The sequence below is a fragment of the Oncorhynchus gorbuscha genome, linkage group LG02 (genome assembly GCF_021184085.1).
Source record: "Oncorhynchus gorbuscha isolate QuinsamMale2020 ecotype Even-year linkage group LG02, OgorEven_v1.0, whole genome shotgun sequence".
Classification (NCBI taxonomy): Eukaryota; Metazoa; Chordata; class Actinopteri; order Salmoniformes; family Salmonidae; genus Oncorhynchus; species Oncorhynchus gorbuscha.
In genome coordinates this window covers 96684864-96692095 of record NC_060174.1, presented here as the reverse complement: position 1 = coordinate 96692095, position 7232 = coordinate 96684864, and the positions used below count along the sequence as shown (strand labels likewise).

Below are 7232 nucleotides of genomic sequence, written 5' to 3'. Positions count from 1 at the left end.
GGCTACGTCCCTTCCGTCTTCAAGAGAGCGAGAGTTGCACCCCTTCTGAAAAAACCTACACTCGATCCCTCCGATGTCAACAATTACAGACCAGTATCCCTTCTTTCTTTTCTCTCCAAAACTCTTGAACGTGCTGTCCTTGGCCAGCTCTCCCGCTATCTCTCTCTGAATGACCTTCTTGATCCAAATCAGTCAGGTTTCAAGACTAGTCATTCAACTGAGACTGCTCTCCTCTGGCATCACGGAGCGCTCCGCACTGCTAAAGCTAACTCTCTCTCCTCTGCTCTCATCCTTCTAGATCTATCGGCTGCCTTCGATACTTTGTGAACCATCAGATCCTCCTCTCCACCCTCTCCGAGTTGGGCATCTCCATTTGCGGCCCACATGGATTGGTCACCTGACTGGAATTCGCTCTGCCGGGTGGCGTGGCGAATCTCTCACTCTCACCACGCGCTCTCACCACTGGTGTCCCCAGGGCTCTGATGTGGCCCTCTCCTATTCTGCAAAAACTCATACACCAAGTCATTTGGCTCTGTCATAGCCTCACATGGTCTCTTATCATTGCTATGCAGGCCTGAACACAATGTCTTCTCTTTCCCTTCTGATGACCCGGTGGCGAATCGCATCTCTGCATGTCTGGCAGACATATCCCAGTGTGGATGACGGATCACCACCTCAAGCTGAACCTCGGCAAGACGGAGCTGCTCTTCCTCCCGGGGAAGGACTGCCCGTCCCATGATCTCGCCATCACCGGTTGTTTGCTCCAGCTGTGTCCTCCTCCCAGAGCGCCAAGAACCTTGGCGTGATCCTGGACAACACCCTGTCGTTCTCAACTAACATCAAAGGCGGTGGCCCGTTCCTGTAGGTTCATGCCTACAACATCCGCAGAGAGTACGACCCTGCCTCACACAGGAAGCTGGGCGCAGGTCCCCAATCCAGGCACTTGTCATCTCCCGCCTGGATTACTTAAACCCGCTGTTGGCTGGGCTCCCTGCCTGTGCCATTAAACCCTTCAACTCATCCAGAACGCCGAGCCCGTCTGGTGTTCAAACCTTCCCAAGTTCTCTTCACGTCCACCCCGCTCCTCCGTTCTTCCACTGGCTTCCCAGTTGAGCTCGCATCCGCTACAAGACCATGTGCTTGCCTGCGGAGCTGTGAGGGAACGGCACCTCAGTACCTCAGGCTCTTGATCAGGCCCTACACCCAAACAAGGGCACCAACGCTCATCCACCTCTGGCCTCGCTCCGCCTCCCTACCACTGAGGAAGTACAGCTCCCGCTCAGCCCAGTCAAAACTGTTCGCCCTGGCCCCCAATGGTGGAACAAACTCCCTCACGACGCCAGGACAGCTGGAGTCAATCACCACCTTCCGGAGACACCTGAAACCCCACTCTCTTGAGAATACCTAGGATAGGTTAAGTAATCCCTCTCACCCCACCCCCCTAAGTTTTAGATGCACTATTGTTAAGTGACTGTCCCACTGGATGTCATAAGGTGAATGCACCAATTTGTAAGTCGCTCTGGATAAGAGCGTCTGCTAAATGACTTAAATGTAAAATGTAAATGTACTAGTAGTAGTATATTAGTAGTAGCAATAGTCATATTCATATTAGTCATTGTAGTGTTAGTGTGCTAGTAGTAGCAGCAGTAGTAGAAGTAGTATGTTAGTAGTAGTAGGTATAGTAGTATTAGTATTAGTAAACATTAGCAGTAGTAGTAGTTGTATGCTAGTATTAATGTGATATTAGTTTACAAGGCAGTAGCAGTAGTATTAGTTAATCAGTCATAGTTGTAGTCATAGTAGTAGTATGCTAGTAGGAGTAGGAGTAGTAATAGTAGTAGTAGTAGGCTAGCAGTAGTAGTAGTGGTAATAGTAGTAGTAGTAGACATTTTGAGAAGTAGTTGCATTGTAGTTTGTAGTAGCAGTAGTGGTAATTGTAGTAGCAGTAATGGTATAAGCAGACATATAAGTAATCCTTATAAGTTGTAGTTTTCGTAGGGTAGTTGTGCAATAGCAGTGAGTAGTATTAGCAGTATTGGTAGTAGTAGTAGCAGTAGTAGTAGTAGCAGTAGTAGTAGTGGTAGTATGCTAGTAATTTTAGTCATAGTCATAGTAGTGTAGTAGTTAGCAGTAGTAGTATTCATAGTCCATAGTAGTATTATTTTTAGTAGGTTGTCAGGTAATAGTAGCTGTAGTAGTATTAGTAGGTTATTGTAGTCTTAGCAGTTAGCAGTAGTAGTAGTAGTAGCCGGTTCAGTAGTGTTCTGACAGTAGTGGTAGTAGTAGTAACATATGCAGTAGTAGTAGAGGTAGTATGCTGGTATTGGTAGTAGTAGTAGTAGTAGTAGTCATTATCGTCACCATAGTCGATGATCATAGTAGTCGTATTAGTAGTATGCTAGTGAGTAGAAGTAGTAGTAGTTGTGGCAGTTGTCATCGTGTGACATGGTCGTAGTGATGTGCTGGCTTGAGTAGGTGGAGTAAGGTATGTTAGTAGTAGTAGTAGTAGTAGTGTAGTAGAGTAGTAGTGGGAGTAATAGTATGAGGTAGTAGTAGTAGGGTTGTAGTAGTACCAGTAGCAGTACAAGCAGTATCCTGGTAGTAGCGGTAGTAGTAGTAGTGGCAGTATCAGTGGTGTGCTGGCTGGTTGTTTGGCGATAGCTAGTAGTGGTAGGGTAGCAGTAGTAGTGGTAGTATGATCTGGTAGCAGTAGTAGTAGTAGTAGTCATAGTGAGTAGTATGGTAGTAGTTGTAGTATGCTAGTAGTAGTAGTAGTAGTAGTAGTAGTAGTAGTAGTAGTAGTAGTAGTAGTAGGGTAGTACTATTAGTAGTAGTCGTAGTAGTGGTAGTAGTAGTCGTAGTCGTAGTAGTAGTATCAGCAGAATATGAAAAATATTTGATATTTTTCCTTGCATTTATGGAAATTAATCTTCTTCTTATCCCAACTTCTCTGAAAGACACTTAAATACTTTGCTACAACTACTACTATTACTTGGTGTGCAGTTACACAGCCAAGGGTCAAGAGTTCATAGAAGAGTTCTATATATTGACAAGGATTTCTGCTATAATGACTTGAAGCTCATCGCATTTAAATGATTCACCAAATGCCCGCTATATACATTGATCATTAATCAAATGTTTTCTGCAAATCACATTTATTGACGTGCCAGCCTCTATTTATACAAATTATAGCTGAAGTTGTTTATAGTCAGTAGTGTGTTTGGCCTTGAAAAGAGAAGCATATGTGAAAAGTACCTCATGATGACGCATGGGGCTATTTTGCTTCCACTGGTCCTGTGGCCATTGTTTAAGGTCAACGCCGTCATTAACTTTATCCAGTACCAAGACATTTTAGCAAGAAACCTGGCTAAGCATTCATAAGTGGATCTTTCAGCAAGAAAATTACCCACAGCACACATCAAAATCCTCAAAGAAATGGTTAATTGACCAAATATTCTACATTTTGCAATGGCCATGGGTCCTCCGGACTTGAACCCCATTGAAAACCTGGGTTCTAGATGAGGAGAGACAGTCCATAGGCGCAAACAAGGATATCAAAATCTAGAAAAATTCTGTATGGAAGAATGTCTTAAGGTCCCTCCCAATGTGCTCTCAAATCTCACAAAACATGTCAGAAGGGTCTCATATCATTTATCCATGCAGGAAGGGTGCTCAGTGTGAAAAACATGGGTTCCAATCCATTATTCATTAAAAAAATATGTTACTTGTTAAATGCAATATAGCTCAGTATTTGTATTATTTCTTTTATAAAGTATTATTTGCTGTATATCTTTTTTCAAGGGTGCCAATAATTATTTTACCTTTATTTAACCAGGCAAGTCAGTTATTCTTATTTTCAATGACAGCCTGGGAACAGTGGGTTCAGGGGCAGAACGACAAATTTGTACCTTGTCAGCTCGGGGGTTTGAACTCGCAACCTTCCGGTTACTTGTCCAAAGCTCTAACCACTAGGCTACGCTGCCGCCCCAAAAGTGGATGTACCTGGCTGCATAACTTTTAAGAGTTCATGGGTCAGTGGGGTGGATATTTATTGTTCGACTGTGTGTGTGTTTGTGTAGTTTGTGCGTGTGTGTGTGTGTGTGTGTACAGCTTGTGTTAGTGTGTGTGTGTGTGTGTGTGTGTGTGTGTGTGTGTGTGTGTGTGTGTGTGTGTGTGTGTGTGTGCTAATCTTGGTATACAGTAGTACTGCACCTCTGACTCTCTAGACACAGGCTGATATGATGTTTCAAGGTACAAGTCCGAAGCGATGCGGCTTCCTAAAGTAAATACTCCACAACCGTTCACCACTACCATCTGGATGTGAACAGTCACTCCACAGGACTCCACAGTCTTGGCCCAGCCTTTGGCACAACCCTGTACAACTATGGTATTAGGGTAGCCTCAGTCTTGAGGGTAGAGCAATGGCAGCCTCAATGAGATGGGGAGTCTAGAAAATATACTGCTCCACTGCAACCAACAATGTTCCACCGCACTTTAAACTGAAAAATGTTCAGAGTAATTCACTTTCTACAAGAGGCAATTATCTTTTGGTTGGCTCTTGGCCAGTGATCAGAAGATATATTGTAAACATATGGCATCCCTGATGACATGTTCATCATTCATCTTAAGACAAATAGCCCCGCAATATTTTTCTGTACTTCCTAAACTGGAATGAAATCAACACCATATGGTGCCAATAGTCTTGGCTGCCATGTTGAGTATTATAAATACAATTTCTCATGCGATACAATTACATCAGCAGCCAAAAATATGAGCAGGAACAGTGGAAGGGCTCAAGTTCCCAGCAAACAACTGTGATGCTCAACAAGGCAATGGGATGTGGATGTGGTACTTCAGAGTAGAGAGTTACGAGTTACTTGTTCACTAGAAACCAAAAATGCAACACACTTTTCATTGCAAAACTATTTGCTACTGTGTGTACAAATTAATACCAGCCTGTTCTTACATGATAAATGCACACATACTATGTGAAGATGCAGTAACATTTACAAAGCATAGGTAAAGTTGGTCAGGCAAAGACAACCTTATAACAGGCAGCTTATGTTATGCTGATGTTGTTTTCATGTTTTTATGTCATTTTGTATTGTGTGAAGGCAAAGACAGATTATGTTTTTCTATTCTATTCTATTCTATGTCACTCGTATGTAGTGTAATGCCATGTGGATTTATGCAAGGTTATGCATGTTCATATCAATCTGATCATGTCATGTTTTGTCTTATATTGTCTTGTCATTTTGCTTTTCCTTCTGTTCGTTTTCCCCCTGCTGGTTTTTTAGGTTCGTTCCCCTTTTTCTCTCTCCCTCTCTCTCTCTCTTCTCTCTATCGTTCCGTTCCTGCTCCCAGCTGTTCCTATTCCCCTAATCAATCATTTAGTCTTCCCACACCTGTTCCCTATCTTTTCCCCTGATTAGAGTCCCTATTTCTCCCCTTGTTTTCCGTTTCTGTCCTGTCGGATCCTTGTATACTGTTCACCGTGCTGTGTCTTTGTATCGCCCTGTCGTGTCGTGTTTCCCTCAGATGCTGCGTGGTGAGCAGGTGTCTGAGTCTGCTACGGTCAAGAGCCTTCCCGAGGCAACCTGCAGTTCGTTATCGAGTCTCCAGTCAGTTCTCGTGATTACGAGTGAAATTGTTTCTTATGCTTTATTTACCGCTCCGATTTGTCTAGGAGTATTGCTATTTCCTTAAACTGGATTAAAGACTCTGTTTTCGCCAAGTCGCTTTTGGGTCCTCATTCACCTGCATAACAGAAGGATCCGACCAAGGAATGGACCCAGCGACTACAGACGCTCGTAACACTGCCGTCGAGATCCAAGGAGCCATGCTCGGCAGACACGAGCAGGAATTGTCTGCTGCTCGTCATGCCATGGAGAACCTGGCCGCTCAGGTTTCCGACCTCTCTGGACAGTTCCAGAGTCTTCGTCTCGTGCCACCTGTTACTTCCTGGTCTGCCGAGCCTCCGGAACCTAGGGTTAATAACCCACCTTGCTACTCCGGGCAGCCCAAGGAGTGCCGCTCCTTTCTCACCCAGTGTGATATTGTGTTCTCTCTCCAACCCAACACATACTCTAGAGAGAGAGCTCGGGTTGCTTACGTCATTTCACTCCTTACTGGCCGGGCTCGAGAGTGGGGCACAGCTATCTGGGAGGCAAGGGCTGATTGTTCAAACAATTACCAGAACTTTAAAGAGGAGATGATTCGGGTTTTTGACCGTTCAGTTTTTGGTAGGGAGGCTTCTAGGGCCCTGGCTTCCCTATGCCAAGGTGATCGATCCATAACGGATTACTCTATAGAGTTTCGCACTCTTGCTGCCTCTAGTGACTGGAACGAGCCGGCGCTGCTCGCTCGTTTTCTGGAGGGACTCCACGCAGTGGTCAAAGATGAGATTCTCTCCCGGGAGGTTCCTTCCAGTGTGGACTCTTTGATTGCTCTCGCCATCCGCATAGAACGACGGGTAGATCTTCGTCACCAAGCTCGTGGAAGAGAGCTCGCGTCAACGGTGTTTCCCTGCTCCGCATCGCAACCATCTCCCTCCTCTGGCTCAGAGACTGAGCCCATGCAGCTGGGAGGTATTCGCATCTCGACTAAGGAGAGGGAACGGAGGATCACCAACCGCCTGTGCCTCTATTGCGGATTTGATGGACATTTTGTCAATTCATGTCCAGTAAAAGCCAGAGCTCATCAGTAAGCGGAGGGCTACTGGTGAGCGCTACTACTCAGGTCTCTCCATCTAGATCCTGTACTACTATGTCGGTCCATCTACGCTGGACCGGTTCGGGTGCTACATGCAGTGCCTTGATAGACTCTGGGGCTGAGGGTTGTTTCATGGACCGAAGCATGGGCTCGGAAACATGACATTCCTTTCAGACAGTTAGACAAGCCTACGCCCATGTTCGCCTTAGATGGTAGTCATCTTCCCAGTATCAGATTTGAGACACTACCTTTAACCCTCACAGTATCTGGTAACCACAGTGAGACTATTTCTTTTTTGATTTTTCGTTCACCTTTTACACCTGTTGTTTTGGGTCATCCCTGGCTAGTATGTCATAATCCTTCTATTAATTGGTCTAGTAATTCTATCCTATCCTGGAACGTTTCTTGTCATGTGAAGTGTTTAATGTCTGCCATCCCTCCCATTTCTTCTGTCCCCACTTCTCAGGAGGAACCTGGCGATTTGACAGGAGTGCCGGAGGAATATCATGATCTGCGCACGG

The 7232-nt window shown here is 45.1% G+C and overlaps 1 protein-coding gene across 6 annotated transcripts in view; it reads left to right on the top strand.

Annotated features, from left to right (window-relative positions):
- The window catches only part of LOC124013748 (rap guanine nucleotide exchange factor 6-like), a 429435-nt gene that overhangs the window by 94136 nt on the left and 328067 nt on the right, over nucleotides 1-7232 (top strand). The gene's annotated exons all lie outside the window — the stretch shown is intronic.